Below are 21,414 nucleotides of genomic sequence, written 5' to 3' on the forward strand. Positions count from 1 at the left end.
TAGAGTGTAAGAGAAGCTCTGCTGGATCAGCCCAGAATTCTGCCTCGGCCTTCCCCAAAGTGGAGCCCTCCATGTTTGGACTTCACCTCTCATCAGCCCGCTGGTAATGGCCAGGAAAGCGGGATGGTGCCGCTCCAGTTGGGGAAGGGTATGCTAGCTTGTCCAGCAGTGATGGGCAACCTTCTTGAGCATAACTCCAAAATCTAGCAGCTGGAGCACGGAGCAAAAGCTGCTGAAGGTTCCTTCCAACTGTAGAGAAGGCCACCAACTGGATGCCACCCATTTGGGGGTAGGAGAGAGCTTTGTCCTTTGCATTGCTACCTGTTGTTGTTAGTTGCGAAGTCGCATCCGACCCATCACAACCCCATGGACCACATTCCTCCAGGCCTTCCCGTTCTCCACCATCCCCCGGAGTCCACTCAAGCTCACACCGACTGCTTCAGTGACTCCATCCAGCCACCTCATCCTCTGCCCTCCCCTTCTTTCACTGTCTATTGTTCCCAGCATTAGGCTCTTCTCCAGGGAGTCCTTCCTTCTCATTAGGTGGCCAAAGTATTTGAGTTCCATCTTCAGGATCTGGCCTTCTCAAGAGCAGTCAGGGCTGATCTCCTCTAGGACTGACCGGTTTGATCGCCTTGCGGTCCAAGGGGCTCGCAGGAGTCTCCACCAGCACCACAGTTCAAAGGCCTCAATCCTTCGGCGCTCAGCCTTCCTTATGGTCCAGCTTTCACAGCCAGACATTGCGATACCTGTAGTTCCAAAAAAAAAAAAAAAAGCCTTGGGCCTTCTCTGCAGGTGTCCTTTAGTTTTGCCTGGGGTGACACGAGTTGGAGCCGATTCTCCCGAAAGCGCCAGCCACAGGGGTGTGGGCTCTGCACCCACAGAGCCTCCAGTGTTTCTGGCCCGGAGTCACTCGTCAGGACAAAAGCGGCTGGCAGAGCCTCCGCATGTCAGAGTCAGGAGGCCTGCCAACGAAAGCAAAGCCCGCCGGGGCTTGCGCAGCATCGCGCTCGCCGCGTCCCTTGTGTTCGCCATTGATGGCCATCTGAGAAACGCCTTCTGCCAGTAGCAGAGAGAAAAGGGCTACTCAGCAAAATGCATAATGGGCCACTATATACCGTGGGGGGGGGGCGGGGGGGGGGGGGGGGCCGGAGGGGTCGTGCTGTGTGCGTGTGTGCATGTCTTAAAGCCAACTTGCCCTTGCGGCAGTCGAAATCCACCACTCCAGGCAACAAAAAGGTTGTTTTTTTTAACAGTGCGTAGGAACGGGAGTTGGGCTGGAACCGTTGCACTGACGAGAGCGACCTACAAAGAGTCTTTTTCATGCCTTGAATAGATGCTGCCTCTGTCCGCTTGAAATTCCACCCACTCGTTGTTACAGAAATCCCTGGATTAGATACATTTGCTCCAAGGAGCCGGCTCACTTTTCCAGCAAAAAAACAAAAAAGTCCCTTGGCAATTAGTGAAGTCAAAACAAAGAGTGCTGCAACAGATGCACATGAAATCTTAATTATTCCCCTACGTCTTTTCGGATACAGGCGGGGAGTGGGGGTGAGGAGGCGACGCTTCTGATGCACAGCAGCCCTGTTTTGCATGGGGATGGATTTTCTCGCAAGCCAGGTAGGCAGGTATGACCTACTTCTCCGGTGCAGGCAGTGGGGAACATGCTGTTCCCTCAGATACAGCTAGACTCCAGTTCCCATCAGTCCCAGATACTGTTGGACTCTGAATGCCAATATGGGGTGCATCCACAGCTGCTGAGCATAGGGGTGCCCAAGGATAGAGCAGCGGTGGGAGTTGGGCACCTGCCGGCCAACTGGACATGATGTCACCGAGGATGCTGAGCACAACCCATCCCTCCTGGAAACGTGGAAGATGAACATACGCTCTGCATTGGTGTGACTGTGTGAACTGGAGAGAGGGCCTCTTGCCACACCAAGCCCCCAGGTTGCTGAGAACATCAGACGGCCCGTCTCCAGGGTTTCACATGGACCTGTGGCCCAAATGGGAGTCCGCGCAGAGAAGGACCTTCAATGCAGCCACGTCTGTGGAGCTCCCTCCCTCTGAAACCCAAGCCGGTGCCAACACTGTGTTGTGCTCAGCACCTCCTGAAAGCAACTTGATTTCTGAGCCAAAACAATTGGTTTCATTCTTTTCCCTGTTGGTTCCGTTTTATTGTTCACCGGTCCAGAACCTGCATAGAGGTGGAACAGCATATCGAAGTTGTAAATCGATGAGCGGCCGCGTTCCTGAGCTACTTTTCTGTTGCACGAGCTGAGAAGTAGGTTGAGGATGAGCCAAAAACCAGTGGGAAGAGCCTCTGCTTTGTATGAGGGAGATGCCCGGCCAGTCACCACCAGCACCTCCAGGTAGCTGGAATGCTGTGGAGCCCCTGAAAGGTCAGAGCACCCTGGGAAGGCCAAGGATCTAGCTCAGATCAAGGAAGTCTCATGTGCATCAGTCCGGTCACTGGTCCCTTGCTTTAAGCACGTGGCCACTGGCAGCCCTTTTGCATTGGCCAGATTCTCTGGGCACAGACTCCTGAGCCATGGGCCTGACTCTGAGTTCCCAGCATGTGCACCCAGCCTTTGCCCTCTGCTCACCAGGAATAGAGCCCCACGCGGGTGCTGTGCAAACAGCATTCCTGACACGGAAGAGGGTTGCCGGTTGCACAAGCTTTGTTTCGTGGGCGCTGTGGCCTTCCTCCCCACCGGGTGCACTTTCCAAGGCAGGGCTGAGCACAAGAGGAATTCCCAGACGGATTCCATGGAGTTTCGTCATAACCAAAGGTCCACCACAGTAGCTTAAGCTGTCAAACATAGCCTTGGCCCTCCAAGGGTTGCCTTGCCCTGCTTGTTGGTTTCCCAAAGCATCTGGTGGGAAGCAGGGAACTAGGTAGGATCTGGTCCAATCCAGCAGGGCAGTCCTCATATTCTGAAAAGGGACCAACCAAGCAGATTTTTCCTGGCCATTTAGCAACCCCCACAAGATCAAAACCATGTTGCAAATGCCCCAAAACCACAATTTGGTCCTAAAGAACCCCTGTCAGGAAGAATGGGACACATCCTGGCCTGCAGTCCATCCAGCTCAGTATCTTGCTTTCCTCCCAATTCCAGTTTTATGTGAACTTAACTCAGGGACTTTTCTAATCTTTCCCTGCCTTCCAGGAGAGGGGAGGAGAGAGTTGGAGAACAAGCAGCCAGTGTGGGGCGAGGGTGGGTTGTTTTCAGTCTGGCCTGGGCCAGTTGCCATTTGCACTTACGTACAATCCAACAATTTGGCCCGTTTGAAAAACTCTTCTTACTATAGTCAACCAACAAGCTGAAAGTCAGAGTCAGCTTCATCAATGTCCTTCAGTGTGCCTATTCAAACTGTATATTCCACAAATACACACGAGAGTGTTACGTTGCGGAACTCACCCAGCAGGCTCCGTTCATCCCATTTTTGATGGGGGGAGCATGCAGAAGGTCCCAGATTTGATCCCCGGCATCTCCAGCTAGCACTGGAAAAGCCCCCGGCTGGAACACTGCTCAGCCATCGCTACAGGTCAGCGCGGACACTCCTGGCTTGGGCACTCCACAGGTCTGGCCTGGAACACGGCAGATTCCTGCATCCCTCAGACCTGCTCAGGCAGAGAGTGGGATTTGATGCTTTGTCTGCTCTGAGCTGCCGTGGTTCTCCAGGGCCATGGCAGAAGTCTGTCTTATCACATCTCCTGCCATCCATTCTTTTGCATTGGAAAAGCTCTGGATTGAACCTGAGACAGAAAACGTCCTCTGCTGCTCAGACGGTTTCTGAGGATGTTTCCCACCAAGACGGTTTCTGAGGATGTTTCCGTAGGCGGTTTCCGAGGATGTTTCCCGCCAAGGATCCCCCTGCATGATTGCCCTGTTTTGTGTTCGGCATCTTTTGAGAACTCAGACGTGGCCTTCCATTTGCAGCCTGGCCCACTTTCCTGCAGCTGTTTCTTCCTTACCTGCAAAATCTGCTCAAGAAGGTGAAATAGCAGCAGAACATGACGCGATCAGTAGCCACAGAAGGCTTGGTGTGCCAAGACACCCTTGGGCAGCTCAGGGCAGAGCTACCCAAACTGGGTGGGGAGCTAGATGGTCCCCCACCAGCCCTCCGTGGGCTGATAATAATCAAAGGGGATGCGGCTGCAATCTTGACATCATGGGGCAGATTCATGACTTTGACATGATTTGATTCCTGGGGGTGCTCTGGGAAGGTGTTCCATTCAGCACCTCTGGGGCTTCGATGCGCATGGGGCACCTGGAGGGCCACCAAGAAAAGGTTAAATTATGATTACAAGCATTTGTATCCCACCTTTTTTCCACTTGCGAGGAACCCAAAGCGACCTATATCGTCATTCCATTTTATCTTCACAACAACAACCCTATGAGGTAGGCTAGACTGAGAGCTTGGCCCAGAGTCATCCAGCAAGCTTCATGGTCATGTGGGCACTAGGATGCAGATTCCCAGCCCAACACTGTCGCCGCCCCACTGCTCTGGCTCTTTCCTGGAACTGGAACTCGGCAAGCTGTGGCAATCAGCAAATCGCCCTAGACATCTGTCCCAGGCCTGCCTTCTGCCTGCCCCAGTTCTAGAGCGCCAGGAGTGACCACCCCATCTTTGCACGGGGAAGACGGCCGCTCCCGCAGCCGCCCCATGCTGGCCTCATGCAGCTGCAAAGCTGGAACAGCATCTTGGACAGCTGCTATCCGGTACTGGCAGCTGCTCGACTTTTCCTTTTCTTCGTTCGCCTGCCCGTGACAAATGATGGCTCTTGAGGTCACTGAAAGGAAGAGTGGAGGGGGTGGAGGAAGGAATCCCGGCCCGTAGACCGAAATGTTGTGGTGTTGAGTCCCAAGGGTGCATATGGGAGAGCCCTGAGTCAATGCAAGCCAGTGTGGTGGAGGGGTTAGAGTGCCGGATCGGGACGCAGGAGACCTTGGTTCGAGGCCTCACTTGGCCTCACTTGGCCCAGCTCACTGGGCGACTTCAAACCAGTCCCTGACTCTCAGCCTAACCTACTTCGCAGGGTTGGTGTTGGGAGGATAAAATGCAGGAGGGACTATGTGAGGTTTCTTGAGCTCTTTGCAAGGGGGAGAAAGGCAGGCTGCCCATGTAACACAATAGTAAGAGCAACTGCAAATCCTCTATGGCTGCATTATTTTACTCCCAGTGCAATCTTCTCCATATCTTCCTGGCTATCCCCCTGAACTCAATGGATATTTCTACCTACACCTCTCTAGGGCTGCACTTTTTATGTAACTCTTTAAATACACTTTAGATAATATGCTTCTTAAATAAAAGTAAATTCTCAGTATTTAAAGATATGGCGGACATGCTAAAACTATTCATTGGCCAGAAGAACACTGGAAGGTGGGAATAAGGTTGCTTCTTACTTAGCTGGGTCGGTGCCCTCTCCATCTCCTTGCAGGCTTGGGTGAATGAGAAAACCGAAGGCAAAGCAGGACCCCCAAAGACAAGCTGGAATAACTGCTATGCTTGGGAGAACCCCAGAGCTGCAAAAGTACAAAATCAAAAACCAGTCTGGGGCAGCATCCTGGGTCGCAAGGGTAGTGCTCCAGTGAGGATGCAGAATTCTCAGGGGTGGCAGAATGTGTGTGCATTGAGGCTGGGGGTGAGGAGAATTATTATTATTATTATTATTATTATTATTATTATTATATTTCTATGCATGGGCTGCAGGCATCACAAAATCCCATTTCCCTTCTTGCATTTCTTGTAGAAGGTCCTTAACAAGAAAGCCGGAGCAGGGCGGTGAATTCAGGTGGCTTTAAGAAAGAAGAGATCAGCATACAGCACTGAGTTCTAAAAAAACCCAGCTCTTTCCCTCTTTGCATCAGTTGTTCAGATCTTCTGTGTTGCTCGCAGGTGAAACTAGTGGTGTGCAAAGAAGGATCTGATAGAAAAAATATCATCTTCTGATCAGAATAAGAATTTTTCCCTGCCTGGGAAGGGTCAGGGCCTGGGGGAAAGTGAAAGTTAGCAAGCTGGATGGGGAAGCCCTGTAGGTGATATCTGGCCTTTGGGCAAAAGGTTCCCCCCATCAGAACTATCCACTCAGCTCTGCCCTGGTCTGTTCTGACAAACCGGTTTTCCGCCTCCCAAAAGCAGTTCAGCTATTTGTGACACAGGGCAGCTGTGAAGATTTTGTGACAGCTGCAGCAAGTTCCAAGGGGCCGTCTCCCGCGGCCACTGTTGTACACAAAACCTGATCAATAATGCCTTTATCTCAGGTTTCTATTATTTATCAGAAGGCTGATAATTCACTGAAAGCCTGTTTGATTTCCTGACAGGGTTGTCTTTCAAAATGAGAACAACAGGAAGCTGAAAGGCACGCGGGGAGAACGGCTCGGTGTCTCGGAGACGGCTGTTTCGTGGCAGCTCGGGCCTCTCCAAGGAGCCGAATGGCGTGGCTGCAGAGGCCACCAGGCTGCAGCTAAGCTGGCAGCGAGCGGGTGGGGAGGAACGAAGTGCAGAGCAAGGCTGACAACAGAGGGGAGGGGACAGGAAATCAGGGGTGCGACAGACACTGCGGGAGGAGACCCACAGCTGTTTGCTCTGCAGTTTGCCAGAGTGTGTGGTCATTTTGATGCGTGGCCGCCTGTTTTTGGAAGAAAGATCTCCTCCCCAGACCCTGATGAGAACAAAAGCCCACATGCCAGAACGTTACAGGGACAGAGCTAGCTATCTTCTTTCCCCACTTTTCTCAGAATGACTGCCATGATCTGTTTTTTGGCACGGGAGACTCCCGGCATGACCGCCGTCCCTTTGAAGCTTGGGTCCTTCACGGAGTTGCTGGGAGTCTGTTTGCCAGCCCCGTGTGGCTGATGGTCCTCGGGGCCTGGGAGAACTTCCTGGGCCTGCAACATGCCTGGAGCTCAAGGAAAACGATGGCAGCTGGAGATGGGTCCGAGCAGCCCCCATGCCTAACGAGTGGGCTAAGTTAATGAAGGGGAGCAAAGCCCAGGGTGCAGGGAAAAAGGCTCTAAGTGATTATCCAGGCAGCCGGTGCCCAGACAAGCTCTGGTTTTAGGACATAGACACTCCGATTCATATCTGATATTCATTTGTTTAGGTCGGGAGTTGGCAACTGGTGGCCCTCTAGATGTTTTGGACTACAGTTCCCATCAGCACCAGCCAGCATCATCAGTGGTGAGGGTTCATGGGAGTTGCAGTTCAAACAAATCTAGGTGGCCACCAGTTGAAGCACCAGTCCTGCTTCAAAGACAATGTTCCCCACCTGGCACCCTCCAACTGTTTTGACTACAACTCCCATCACCCCCAACTGGCAGGGGGTCATGAAAGTCATAGGCCAAAACATGTTGTAATGATATGTGCTACTGGCCTCCATCCATAGCACCTGTGCCCACTCCCCCTTCAGGTGAATGGGTCACCCTTGCAGGTGCTCATGCCCACCCAGGCAACTGCTTGGCTTCCATGCTGCTACCCCAAGCAACAGCCCGGGCTTCACCACCTCAGCTTGTAAATATTCAGGTGCCTTTCCCCATCTTCTGGCTCAGAAAATCACTGCTAAGCTGCAGCGTCTAGGATTTCACTTCTGCTTGAACAGCATTTGGCTTGAATGATCCCCATTAATCTTCGAAAAGGGTTATTGAAGTGAGCCCAGAGCCATGGCTCAGGCTCCCACACATTTATGCAGGAACTGCGTAAAAACATTTCCTGAAAGCTGCTTTGACAACTACGGCCTATCAAGAACATGGCAAAGCCGTGGCTTCTCTGGACATCCCTACCCAGCACCACCTTTGCCCCACGAATGGCATGGAAGCACCATAGAGCCCCCTGGAGAAAGCGGCCCTGGAAGCGGCTGCCTCTAGCCTTTGCTCTCTACTGCTCTCAGCGCCCTAGCAATACATGCACCGTTGCTTGCTTTATTCCCATTGGCTGACTGGTGTGTCTATCTCCCTATTTACTTTTGGAAACAGGGAGACAGTGTGAGAATTCATGGAGGACGAAGGGGGGAATCAAAGTGAAACAATGCATTTTCAATTAATAAAAATATCTGTAGAGACTGGAGCAGCTGGGAAGTGCCGCAGACATCCAGGTACACTCAGGAGGAGGAAGGCAGAACCCGCTTCAGGCCCTCAACAGACCAATCAGGAGGAGGCTACTGTGCTCCATAGGCCAGAGCAGGGAACTGATGTGGATTTCACTCACAGGGGCTGCTGCAATCCATGGCGAGGCTGGGAGGATGGAGCAGCGCTGGTTGCCATGTTGTGTGATCCCAGCCGTTGTCTTTGGATGAAATTTCTGCTTCTGCTTCGACTCCTCCTCTACTGTATTTCTATCCTGCCTTCCCTTCCCTTGCAAGGAACCCAGCATGGCTTATAAGGTCTCCTCTCCATTTTATCCTCACAACAGCTCTTTGCAGTGACTTAGGTAAGCCTGAGGGACTGGCCCAAAGTCATCCAATGCGCTCCGTGGCCCAGTAGGGACTAGAACCCAGCACAGGCCTCCTCCCCTGCCTGTCCAGTGCTTCTGCTCTGCCTCTGCTGTCTGCACACATCCAGGGCCGCTCCTACCCTGTGGCAGAACAAGGCAGTTGCCTCGGGTGGCAGCGCAACCTGGGAGGCACAGTGTGGCGGAATAAACCTTTTGTGCTCCACCTTCTGCCCTGCGACCTGGCCCTCCTCCAGTGAAACGGAAGGCTGGCTCCAGGTTTTTGAGGTCCTTGGCCAAGGCATCCCCCAACGGTCCCCTCCCTTGGTAAAGTTCTCCACCACCATGTTCCCCAGCTGCTCTTGCTCCTCCTCCGCTTCCTCATCCATGCCACACTGGCTCGCCTGGCAGGCAAAGAGCCAGGGAGAAAGTCGGCGGGGGCATCCCCTGCACCTCCGTCTCGCCACCATCCCTGTCGTCAGGGCCAGAGCTGTCAAGCGGGTTGCGCAGGGGAAGAGGCAAAGAGCATCCCAGGGGCTCGTGGCAGTGGACCCCTGGAGGGGTCCCGAGAAGGTGTCTGACCATCCTGGGTGGTGACCTTGGAAGAAAGATTCAGCTCCCAGACCAGTCAGCTTCTTTTTGCCTCAGGCAGCAAAGAGTCTTCCCGAGTTGATGCCCCAGAAAAACATAGCTGAACTCTGACCACGTAGCTTTGGCCAGCGCTTGTGGGATTCTATACATGTGGCTGTATTCCGATATTCTTTCCATAGATGGACATGTGGAGACCGGGAGAAGTCCAGCTGGGAAACAGGCTGCAGGCCCCTGCGACTGGCTGGGGAAGGACGCAGAACCGTCCAGCTTGGCTGCGCCTGGAGCGGTGTTTGACTTCACGTTTTTTCTTAGATGGGAAGGAAGAAAGGAGCCAAAGCTGCTGACCTTGCCCTGTCACTGCCACATCCTAATCCTCTCCTAGCCCACATTAAATCACTTCTAAATTACTGCTTACTGAGCTGGATGTGGCAATTCCCAAGAAGGGATTCGTGATGGCCAGTCTGAGATCTTTGTCTTTAATACCTGTGGCTTGGCCAAAGCGAAATTCCACTTGTAGGCCTCGTCTTTTTTCCTTGCAGAATGAACGCTGACACTTGAAGAGAGAGTCACAGCTGCTCTGCAATTCAGATTTTATAGCTGCTGGTTGTTCTTTGGTTTGATGCTCAGTCAGATGTAATTAGCCCTGCAAGACGTGAGTAGCAGATCCCAGCATCCCGTGGAGCCCTGTTAAAGCGACAGTGTGGAGCAATAAGATGACCCAAAATCACAGCCACGTGGTCGGGGAGGTGATCTTGCGCTGCCTTGTGGTGCTTGCTTCTTCGGGAGCCTGCAGTCTAAACAGAGGTTCCAGAGATAGGCAGACTGTGCTTTTAGTTTAGATCTTGGGCAAAAAGTAGATAAAACGCTGCAGGGCATTTCGAGTCCATTTGGAATATTTGGGACAATGTATATTTTGTCTTTGCTTTCAGTGTTGTCCAAGGATCCTGTGATCTTTGTTGCAAGATGCAAGATTCCAACCACCTCCAAATCATCTCTCTCTCTCTCTCTCTCTCTCTCTCTCTCTCTCTCTCTCTCTCTCTCTCTCTCTCTCTCACACACCCACCCACCCACCCACCCACCCACCCCAGCCCTCATTTTGCAACAACTGATCTCTCTGGCTTTGCCTTGTTGTTTGCTTTAATTGCAGTGACTGGGGCTGCTGGAGGAGGCTTCTGGGGCGGGAAGCCAGGGGAATCTAGCTTGTCAGCTGAAAGGTGGCGTGAGAGAAAGAAAAGCGATCCGGTGATGATGGGAGGCAAGCGCACGGGTATGTTCAGTTAGCTGCACCGGTGCACCTGCTGCTTGGTGGAGGCGGAAGGGAAATGGGATGCACAGGCAGGAAGGCAAGCCGTGCGGAGCTGCACTGGGACTTGCCTCTAAGAGGATAGGGAACGCTCCGTCCCAATCCGGGTGCGTTTGCAGGGCTCAGCCCCACTGGTGACTGGCTGAGGGTGGCAGTCTTGCTCGGGTGATGGGGACAGGGAAGGGGAAGCCCGCAGAGGCCCCCAGCCGAGCCCAGTGCACAGGTCACCTCTTCACCAAGCAGGGTGTGAAGAGGAAAAGCCCTCCCCACCCTGGGAAGGGGCCTTGCAATGGTGCTCAAAGCCAAAGTGACTCCTGACTGGAAAAATACGGAGACAACGGCTGGCAGTTGCTGGCCGAAACGCACGGGAGCCGTGGGGAGTGTGTGCATGACTGATCCGGACTATTTCCGTTGCACTGCAGAGAGATAAGTGAACGGGGTGTCCCTCCTTATCAAAACTAGCATTTCTCTTTGTACTCGTTGCAGAGGATAACGAGACTGCCAGAATATTTTTCCCACTAAGGCAGGTCCCTGGTGAGCACGAAGCATCATCCTCTGCATACTTTACTTGGAAAGGAAGTTGCGCTCTGTTCAGTAGAGGTTACTCCTAAGCGGGTCTCTGGGATCGCAGCCCAGGTGAGGGAGCGAACAGGGAACGGGGGCTTAAGTCTGCAAACGCTGCAGACACGGGGCGGTTTGTGCTGATGATAACGCGGGTATAGAATGACACGTTTAGAAAGAGAGACCGGCTTCACACTGCACCGCAAACCGTGGTAGGCAATGAGCCACAACAGTTGCCAAGTCATGCGCCTTTGGACCACTCCCCACCGAGTGGCTTGTTTTGATGAACAAGCCACCCCAGCCCCTCATGGCTTCTTGGGGTTATTGTACCCATTATAGGCTGGTGTATCATCTGAACCCAGATGAGGAATTTTTCCATGGGTTGCTGAAAAGTGCCACCCAGTCTTGCGGAGAGGGCAGCCAAAGCATTGCTGTTCCCCTTGTGACATGCAAACTCATTTCCCAGAGTCTGCCTAGGAATCTGTTGTGCTGTGGCAGCCCATGTTTTGCTGGTCTCCTCCACCACCTCCCCCATTTTCCTCCTGTCATGTTTTCCTCCTCCCTCCTTCCATGTTTTTCTCTACGCACCTCCTCTCCCACCAGCCATGCTTTCCTCTGCCTCACTTGTCTCCAGAGTACTTTTCCTCACCCATGTGAGCCAGGCGTGTGGAGTCAGAGAGAGGAGCAGAGTAGAGCGGAAGCATGTAATGCAGAACGAACATTTATTCAGAGATTGGAAGAGGAAGACCAGGGGAAGAAGCCCAGGAGGGCATGAAAGGGTACACAGGTTTTACTAGAAAATGCAGGTACTTGGCAGAAGGGGCAGGGGTGGGAAATGCTGTGATGCATGCATGCGCAGAGCAGCTGTGAAAAAGCTTTTGAACTAGTCGGGGGGCAAAGGGTTGTGGGAGGTGGACTGAGCCTCAAAGGCCCCTGGGACAAGTGCTGGACCGGGTGGGAAGACTGCAGGAGAAGCGGGGGAAGAAGCCCGATAGTCTGTGGGTGCACCGTGGGCCGTTCTGCAAAGTCACACCATGGCTCAGTGCATCATGGAAATCCACCCAGTGACGCACGTGCTTGTGTGATTGAGAGCGATGTTTGATGAACTTCGGGCTGCTCTAAGTAAGAACTTCCCTCCAGAGATGGACCTGAGCATTGGAGGACCAAGCTGATTGCTGTCGCCCTGTGGATGACAGGACCACAACGCCTGCCTGCCTCAGCCAGCGCAGCCTTTCACCACGCTGTCTGGGGATGATGGGAGAGATGGTCCAATGCATCTGGAGGGCACCCTGTCGAGGAAGGCTGCTGCGGTGTCTCGTGCGGATGAGGAAGACTCAGCTACCGTCTGGTGGCTCCTTGGCCTGCCTACCCACCGCAGCTGAACCTCTAAGAAGGTGTGCCTGAAATAACAGGGAGGCACAACCCCCGTCTTGTAGGAAGAAGGTTCCAGGTCCAAGCGCTGGAACACGCATGGGACTGCTCCTGAACGCAGCACTCTTCTCCCTGCTCTTCTGTCTTCACAACAGCCCTGTGAGGTAGGCTGGACTCAGGGACCGTGTCAGTGCTACCAAGGCATGAGAGAGAGGAGGAAAAACGATCCAAGGGGCAGGAACCCCCTAAGCAGTCAACAAAGCCTGAATGTGCTCTGAGGCCACTGGATGCTGCCTGCCTGTGTTGGAGGGAACAGAAAAAGAGGGAATGGACTGGAGGAACCGAGCGAGGGCACATGCCGTTCTGGAACTGCCATGTTTTGTGGCAGGGCCTACTTGTTGTTTAAAGGGCTGGGGGGCAGGCAGGAATTTAATTTTTTTCTACACAACTACTAAGGCTACAGGGAACTTTTTCACTGGGCTGGAAGTTCTAAAAAACCCCCAAATCAAGCAAGCGCTCAAAGCTCTGATATTGGAATGATATAAAAACTCACTGCCATTGTATCTCAGGTAGCAAATAATGCAAAGGCAACTTTGGACTAACCCTTATATGCGAGCATTCTTTCCTTGAAGAAGAAAGAAAGAAAGAAAGAAAGAAAGAAAGAAAGAAAGAAAGAAAGAGGGAAAAGAATATCAGAATCAAGGCATGCATCTGAGGTGGTTTGAGGGGCAAGTGAAAGTAACTGGAAAGGGCCATGCACGACCTGTGCTTGAGGTTTGTGCAGATTGCTTTTTTATTATATTTGGCCTCCCTGATGAGTTTTTGCAATCTCTAAAAGGTTTTCCATTCACAGCATATTTCAAAGTGATTTATAGGGGCAGCCCAAAGCCTGGAAGGTTGGCGTTGGCAGCAACATTTTCCATCCTTCAGAGTTATTCAAGTGCTTTCCTGGGCTTTATTAACTCAGATCTAATCCTTGCTCGATGCTTCAAAAGAAGCAGTGGATGTGAACCAGTGCCAGGAGAAATCCAGGCTGCCAGAATTTACGAAAGTCTGCGGAAAACAAACCGCTTGGCGAATGTTTCTTCTTGCCTTCTTTTGCTCTTTCTTGTTCCTTTTGCAAGGGATCAGCTGATGAGCTCATGGGGAAGTGGCAGCCTACAGATATCATGAGGGTTTTATGTCTACCAACAAGCACGCTCACTAAAGAGTAAGTACCAGGACGGGATGGTGAAGCAAAGGCAGGAAAGATCTGGGCAGAACAATTTCTAACACAGCAGAATGTGAAAACGGAGGCCTTTATTCATTGTCTCCAGGAGTATTGTTGGCTTTGCTGTGGATCAAAACAGACCCATTAGCACGAGTGTTCTGAGCTTCATCTCCTGCAGCCAAGCTGCAATTGTTGGCTTGTTTGCCAACATTTTGAGAAAGGCTTTTTTTCCCAAGTAAAATGTCAGAACTGGAGGCGAACTGAAAAGACTTACTTTTACAGCAGGTAAAAGAAAGAACGATCCATGTTCAGTGACTGTCCCAAGCACAGCTCTGAACGGCAAGTAAGTGTCACATGCTCCTAAATATCTATGTCAAATCACCTGGGCTTTGGATTTCTCCTCTGTGCGGGTGACACTCAGCTTTCGCTCTTTTGCGTCAAACGTGGGTGAGGCAGGGCTGACCTGTCGCACTGAGACAATGACGGCCTGGTGGAGGGCCGACACACTGAACTTCTAATCTATTCTGGGAAGTAGAGGTATTGCAGGTGGGTGGTTTACTGGTCCCGGGAGGTGGTGCTCGTTCTGTTTTCTAAGGCAGCTTTGTGGGGGTGCTCATTGACCCAGCATGGCCACTAGAGCCTGATCGAGCTAGCCTAAGGTTGGGGTGCTACTTGTTCCCTTCTTGATATAGGGTGGGCACAGTTATCCTGACACTGGTAGCTAGAATTGGGACGAACCCTGGAGGAATCCGTCCCTCTAGGATTCACAGGCTTCCTTTTGTGCTCAGCCAAGCCGAGCAGAGGCGTGTAAATGCTCATGGAAGCAAGGTTGCGCAACTGGCAACCTTCTCCCAAGTCAGGTGCCGCCCAAACGGTTGCCAAGTGTGGTGCAGAGAGGCCGGCCACGTGAGGGGTGGAGCCCTGTGGGACTGCCAACAAACGCCACGTGTCCAGAAAGTGTGGTTATTTCCAAGTACAGCTGTGGGACCACGTGTTAGGAACACGTCTTGCCAGCGTGTGGAAAGCATCACTCACTCCCTGTCTGTTTCTGAGTACAATCCAAAGTGCTAGCTAATGCTCACCTTTAAACTCCTCCCTGGCTTGAAGAACAGGTACCTGGGGGAATTCCTCTCCCATATTAGACTGCTGTTACATTAGGATGGCCTTCTTTGCAGGTCCCTTTCTAGGGCTTGGAGTTGAGGCACTTGGCAGCCAGGGGCAGGGCCCTCGCTGCTGTGGCACCCCATTTATGGAATTCTTCTTATATTATATTATATTATATTATACATTATATAATACATATATACATATAATGTATGTATATACATTATATTATAAGCATAATATATTAATGCTTACATTTTTTATGTTAATGGTGCCCTCATTTTTGGTGATGTTTAAATAGCCACCCTATTCACATCCTGGGCTAAGAATCTAAGAGATCTGGATAGAGTCAGGAAGGATGCTTGGTGGCATGAGAATTAGTGGAGCAGCGCTTAAGAGCGACTTTCTCTCCAAAAAGGCGACATTGCATTCCATTTTAGCAGCTGGATGCTGTTTTGCGCTGCAGCGCTGAGCCACAGGAACATTCTCCAATAGTGTGAAGTACTTTGAACTGCTCATGATTTTGTTCTTTTAAATTAATGCATTTGGCTGTGTGTCTTTTAAACCTTTGTTAACTGTCTAGGGAGCCTCTGCTGTTTGGTGGCATAAAACTGAAATGAATTAATGAATAAATAAATACTTATTTGGATTGGGGATTGGGGGCAAAGAATTATGCCCTTTTCAGAAAGTGGGGCTGGCAGGAGGTTTAGGGGAAAGAATTTGTATCCATCTGCAAAATAGCTCAAAATTACCTGGCAAAAGGGCTCGCCATACCACAGTTATGATATGCTGCCTGCAGCCAGCCAGCTTTCCCTTTCCTCCACATGAGAAATCCAGAAGTACCAGAAAAGCAAACAGTTCAGCCCAGCCATACGCAACATCCCACATGACTGCATCTAAAGACATTTGGCAGAATGATTCTCGAGCTTCCTAATGCAAAATGGGGGAAGAAACCAGAGGCAAATAAAAGGAAAACTTAAGTCCTTTTTTAATGGTTTCCATTTACCTGCTTGATTGACTCATGAATGGCAAGGAATTGGTCTGTAGCTGCAGAGTTGATCTGTTTGTCCTATAGCCCGTTCCCTATTAGTTTGTCCGGATTTCTGAATCCCTCATTTCTTTGAATTAAGACGATGGGGTTCTATCCAGGTCAGCTTTTACTATTATCATTCCTGCAGGAGCTTGCCAAGTTTTAACAGACTTGGCCCTGCTGCAGAATTCGCACCTGTATTAAACCCTGCCCATCCCTCTTGCAGAGATAAGAGTCACCTGGGCAGGCATGCTTCTGCTGAAGTTGTTCTCCTGAGGGATGGGCAGAAAGTAGGTCTCCAGGGATCTGGGATTTCAAATCCCAGCATTCCTGGCCATTGGCCTTGCTGGAAGGGGCTTCTGGGTGGTGGCCTCCTGATCTGCCCTCCTGGGGGCACATGGAAGCATTGCTCTGTGCCCAGCAGCGGGGCCTGATGTCAGCAGCGTGCACGGGGCCAGGAGGAATGACGAGCAATCGGGAGTCCTGCAGGCTATGCTTTCCTCTGCCTTTGGAAGCAACATACTTCTCACTAGAGGCTGCTGGGGAACATGGGTGGGAGAGTGCTGTTGCATCACGCCCTGCCTGTGGCCCTCCCAGAGACTCCCAGCTGGCTGCTGGGGAAGCAGAGTCTTGGGCTTGGTAGTCCTTTGGTCTGACTCAGCATTGGATGGAGGATCTGGGAGAGCTCAGTTCTAGTCCCTACTGGACCATGAAGTTCGCTGGGTGGCTTCGGGCCAGTCGGAGGCTCGCAGCCCTACCTACCCCACAGGGCTGTTGTTTCCCCTTAAGAGAAAAAGGTGGGGTCAAATGCAGTGTGGCCACAACATATTGTACACTGCCCAGACAGCTTCGACTATGGGCCACTATGAAAATTAAATAAATGAATAACAACAATAATAATCTCTTGATAATGAAGTTGATGCCCAGCAGACCCCTGTTAAATATATAGTACACACATCTCATACAACTCCCCATCCCAAATACATCCACGTTATGTTCTTCTGAGAGCAGGTGAATTTTATAATCTCCAAAATGGAGGATCCGGCACCCCCCACTTCTTCCCAGCATAATCAGAGACAGCAGAACTTTTCTGGAACGGCCACAAGACCCATCAACCTGTAGATTTCTCCGACACAATACCTTGGGACTCATCCAAACTCGCAGACAGCATGGCGTCACTCCCTCGCCTTCACCTGTTCCCTTCACCCAGCCCTAACCTGCCTTTTATAACACCTTTCCCGGCTGATGAAGAGTTCTGGCGATCTCAGAAGCTTGCGCAATTTGGGGTGAAGCTTTGGTTGGCCCATTAAAGGGATTACGGCAACATGGATTTTGGAAACTTGACTTTGTGTTGTTCTAATGCTCTGTTGAATTAGCCATAGCATGTGAGCTTTGCAAGCGGTTTCAGAGCTGATACGGCAGGCGCTGGACTCGGTGTCTCTCTGCCCCAGTTCCTGAAGACGCAGCAGCTGGTGATGGCTGCACAGTGCTGAGGGGAAGGCAGGCTGGGGGCCCTCTTCTCTGCTCTCGCTAGGCATATTAGCAATTTTTTTTATTTATTCCGATTTTTATATACTCTCCTCCATAACCCATTTGGCTTGCTAAATGGCTATCTGGAGTTCCAGGACTGAGCCCGGGCATTAGGCCCCAATTTATTCCAAGAAATGATAGGAAGTGCGCTCAGACAGGCTAGCTTGAAAATAGCCCAGTTACTTCATGCCGCTCTTGTCCTGCAAAAGCTGACAAGGGCTTTTTCTTCTCCAGCAACTTCCTTCCTCCTTCTCAAGAAATCATCACGGCAAAATGTGCAGCTGGGGACAGACGATGGTCGTTGCTTTCTTCCAGAGAGCGGAAAGTGTGACTCGGTGACCTGAGTGCTTGACTGGCACTTGGGAGAGCCAGAGCTATGGCTATGCAGCGCACTGAAGAGTGACTCTCAGACCAGCGAACACCACAGGGTTGCGGCGAGGATAAAATGGCGAGCAGGAGGATGAGTGTGCACGCCGCCTTGGGATCCCTGCGAGAGGAAAAAAGCCAGGCATACGTAAAGTCTTGTCCCTTATCTTTGTCCTAGAATTGCTTGCAGACAAGTAGGACTGCCAGGTTTTAGTAGTGCTTCAAAACACTGTGCAGCCTGTCTGACAGGAGCTGATCAGGGACCTGTGCCAGCTCCAGGGCTGGGCAGGGTCCCTCCCGCGGTGCGCCTGCCTTCTCAGCACCAGGCTCACCAGCGCCTGCTGCTCCGCAGCCCCTTTCCCAGGCTTGGTGCCACTGGCGGGCTTGGCAGGCAGAGAGATGCGGAGCGAGGGGCCCATGCCTTCTGCGCGTCCTCCTCGCCACCGGGCCGGAGCAAGTGGCAGGGAACAAGCCGGCTGCTCCGACGGTGGACGAGGCAGAGGAGGCGCGAGCCCAGGGGCTTTTGCCCGTGGACCCCTGGGCAACAGGCCCCTGTCGGTGCTTGGCCATGCCTGCCCTTGGCCCCAGCCCTGAGCACAAGAGACCAAGGGGAACCTGTGCGCATTTGGATTCAGCAGTGGCAGCCACTCCAGGTGCAGTATTCTGATGTTCCCGGGATCCTTCCTGATGGACTGGAGACACAGCACTGTTCTCCCTGCTTGGATTGGGGCAATTTGTGCCGCACGCGCTGCTTTGCAGGGAGCTTGAAGGCTGCTCAGCTGCGGTGGCCGAATTACTCTGCTGCCTGGCCTCCCTCCCAGCCTCCCTCCCTGTGCATGAGGAACTCTGTGACTGGAAGCTGCAGGGTGGTGCTCGCTCTCTTTGGCACTTAGACCGAAAGTAGCAAACTTGCTGCTCTTGAGAGGCCCTGAGCCAGCGGTGGAGGTCAACATTAACTGCTTCTTCCGCTTGAACTGCTTCTGATCAGCTCTGGCAGACGATCTGGACAAAGGATCTGGACAACAGGTCCATGCAAACTGGGAAACTGGTTTCCATGAACTCCTGCAAGGGGGTCTGTATCAGCTCTTCCCAAATTGGGGCCCCACTCCCATCATTCCCAGCTGAAGACGTCGCACCATGCTGGGGAAGACTGGTCCAGGTTTATGAATTTGCGTTGGTGGCTGCCATCCCCATTGTGGGGATGCGAGGCTGCAGCTGGCTTGGCTCGCCAGGCCCCAGAAGAGCTGCCCTTCACCTGCTCGGGCCTCACGTATGATCAAGGCTTGTGGTCCTCCTGCCAATCCTACACTTCGCACCACACCCCACTTTTCCACCCCTTGGATTTCTGGGCGGCCCTTCTGCAGATGTCCCCGGGGGTGTTCCAGGCACCTACTGGCTGGCACCTCTGCCATTATAATTGTCCAGAAACAATGCATCACGTATCCCATGGATCACGACCAGCTGCATTTTATATGCGACATAATCCTTTTAAAAAACCTGCTTACAAGGAAATCGTTCTCCTGCTGCCAGATCAGGAGTGATGCACCTGACCTATGGGGCCTTAGCCACAAATCCATCTCCCATGGGGCTGGTTCTTTTCCCTGCAACTGTGCCCCATTGATGGCAAATGGAAGTTTTTCCTCCTCAGTTTAATTGCAGTGTAGAGGGAAATTTTCCAGAAGGATCATAGCAGGCCAGGGAAGGGTCCCCCCCCCCATGTGACAATACTCCCCACAAAGCGTCCCCACCACACAGCAGCGAAGGGCAGGCTGGAAGGAGTAGGAAATGGCAGCCGAGCAGTTTTGTCAGGGCTGGGTAGGTGTTCCAGGGAAGCTGCCAGTGCACAGGGACTGGTTATCTCTCCCTTCCTCCCCGCTGGCTCCACAGCTTTTCACATCCTTTGCAAATTAATTGTAATCTGGCTACAGGGCTAACACGATCTGCAGGTGTGGTGCAAGCTAGTTAAATCTTTTATTTTATTTGGTGTGATTTGGATGGGGAATTGCTGGCTGGCTTTGCCTTCTGTGCATTTAAATATATTCCACTAATCATTGTGTCCTGGAAGCATGGGTCTAAATCTTTTAGGGTGCAAACCTAAAAAGCGTTTAGACAGAAAGAAAGTCCCATAACTACCCATTTTCCAAAGCCAGCAGGCAGAGAGTACTGGACGTTGTAGGACTTCTTCTCTGCATTAATACACCCTAAAGTCCCAACACCACTTCTGACTGTGTGGGTTGCGTTCTTTCCTGTTTTTATTCCTAGCCAACAGAACATGAGCAAGGGATGATGGGGGGTCATCACACAGATGTGAGGCATTGCAAAAACAGCTCAAGCATCTCTTTTCCTCTTTCAGAGTCTTAGATGCACTTCTGACTGTTGGCTCTGAAGCGAACATTTATGATTTCCAGGGCCAATTGCTCCCTTAGGTGAGTAATGCACAAGCAAATCTTGGACCCAAAGCTTTGCCAGTGAAAGATGTAAACAGCTAATCTTGCATCACGTTCTGACACAGGACCTTTCGCTGAATCAGCAGGGGGAATCAAGCCATCCAGATGAGACTTCTTTCCTGCGGTTGTTTTTCTTCTTTGCAGAGTTTGGCCGGCTTCCTCGAGATAATGAAATCATGAGATTGGTATCGACAGCTCATTGGCTAGCCTCCACCGGCGCAGCGAGAAAGAGGAAGACTGGGCATGCGCACTTCCTTCCCTGTATGTTATGAGCTGGAACTGGAAATAGGAAATGTGCAGACAGGAGTCTCCAAAGACTGCACTGGGGGGGATGAGAAGCGTGGCCAGCCATACTATTAGACCTGTTGATTTAAGAAACTGTGGCTTAGTGCATCCCTTCTAGCTCTAGAGAAGTTTTTGGGGTGAGTCAGGACAAAGGGGGCAGGTCAAAAATCCCAGCATCTTCTAGTGTAAAGCTCTTACTGCCAGTAACTCAGCTTTAAGAGAAGGGCTTCAAGTTGTTGAAAGTATGTGTTACATTATTAGTATTACTACATTGTTGTTGTTGCTGTTGTTGTTGTTTGTTAGTCATAAAGTCATGCCCAACCCATCACGACCCCATGGACAAAACTCCTCCAGGCTCTCCTGTCCTCCACCATCCCCCGGAGTCCACCCAAGCTTACACCCACTGCCCCAGTGACCCCATCCAGCCACCTCATCCTCTGCCGTCCCCTTCTCCTTTTGCCGTCAATCATTCCCAGCATCAGGCTCTTCTCCAGGGAGTCCTTCCTTCTCATTAGATGTCCAAACTATCTGAGTTTCATCTTCAGTATCTGACCTTCTAAAGAGCAGTCAGGGTTGAGTTGTTGTTGTTACTACAATGCATTTATATCTCACCTTTTTCCTCTTGTGAGGAACTCAAGGCAGCTTATACATCTCCACAGTATTCTCACAACAACCCTGTGAAGTAGGTTGCCCAGAGAGTCTGAGACAAGCCCAGGGAGCTTCACGGCTGAGAGGGGACTTGAACCTGGATCTCCCAAGTCCAACATTCTCACCCACGGGCACACTGGCTTTTGCTTGGAAAGTTGGAGAGTGCATGAACATCTGGAAAGCACCACATGACCAGGGGCTGTAGGAGAGGAGCTGGAACCAGAGAAAGGGGTGGAGCTATCGGGGAAACCTTGGAGAGCCCTGTTGGGAGGGCCATATCTAGTCCTCAGGTCTGGGGTTCCCCACTTCTGCATTAAGCGTCATTAACTGTTGTGACTTCATCCCTGCAGCAAAGTGATTTCAATTTTCTGTGGGCAGGGCTCTTGTGACGCAGGCGCCAGGAGTGGCACGGGCAGCGGGAATGTGCACTCCGGCTGCTGAGAATCAGGAAAAAGGTTATTCGAAGTCCTCTGAGTGCAGCTGCACTGCAGCTCTTGGCCTGGTCATTCTGGGTCCCTCTTTCCAGTCCTCTCTTTGA

At 51.8% G+C, this 21,414-nt stretch overlaps 1 long non-coding RNA gene across 1 annotated transcript; it reads left to right on the forward strand.

The window, feature by feature from the left end:
- The first annotated feature begins 17,472 nt into the window (after positions 1 to 17,472).
- Positions 17,473 to 20,601, forward strand: LOC123023061. The gene is made up of 3 exons (XR_006414623.1): positions 17,473 to 17,644; positions 19,850 to 19,922; positions 20,009 to 20,601. It is a non-coding gene; the product is annotated as an uncharacterized LOC123023061 (long non-coding RNA).
- The last annotated feature ends 813 nt before the right edge of the window (positions 20,602 to 21,414 follow it).

The sequence above is a fragment of the Varanus komodoensis genome, unplaced genomic scaffold (assembly GCF_004798865.1).
Source record: "Varanus komodoensis strain SLA01 unplaced genomic scaffold, ASM479886v1 scaffold2, whole genome shotgun sequence".
NCBI classification, from domain to species: domain Eukaryota; kingdom Metazoa; phylum Chordata; class Lepidosauria; order Squamata; family Varanidae; genus Varanus; species Varanus komodoensis.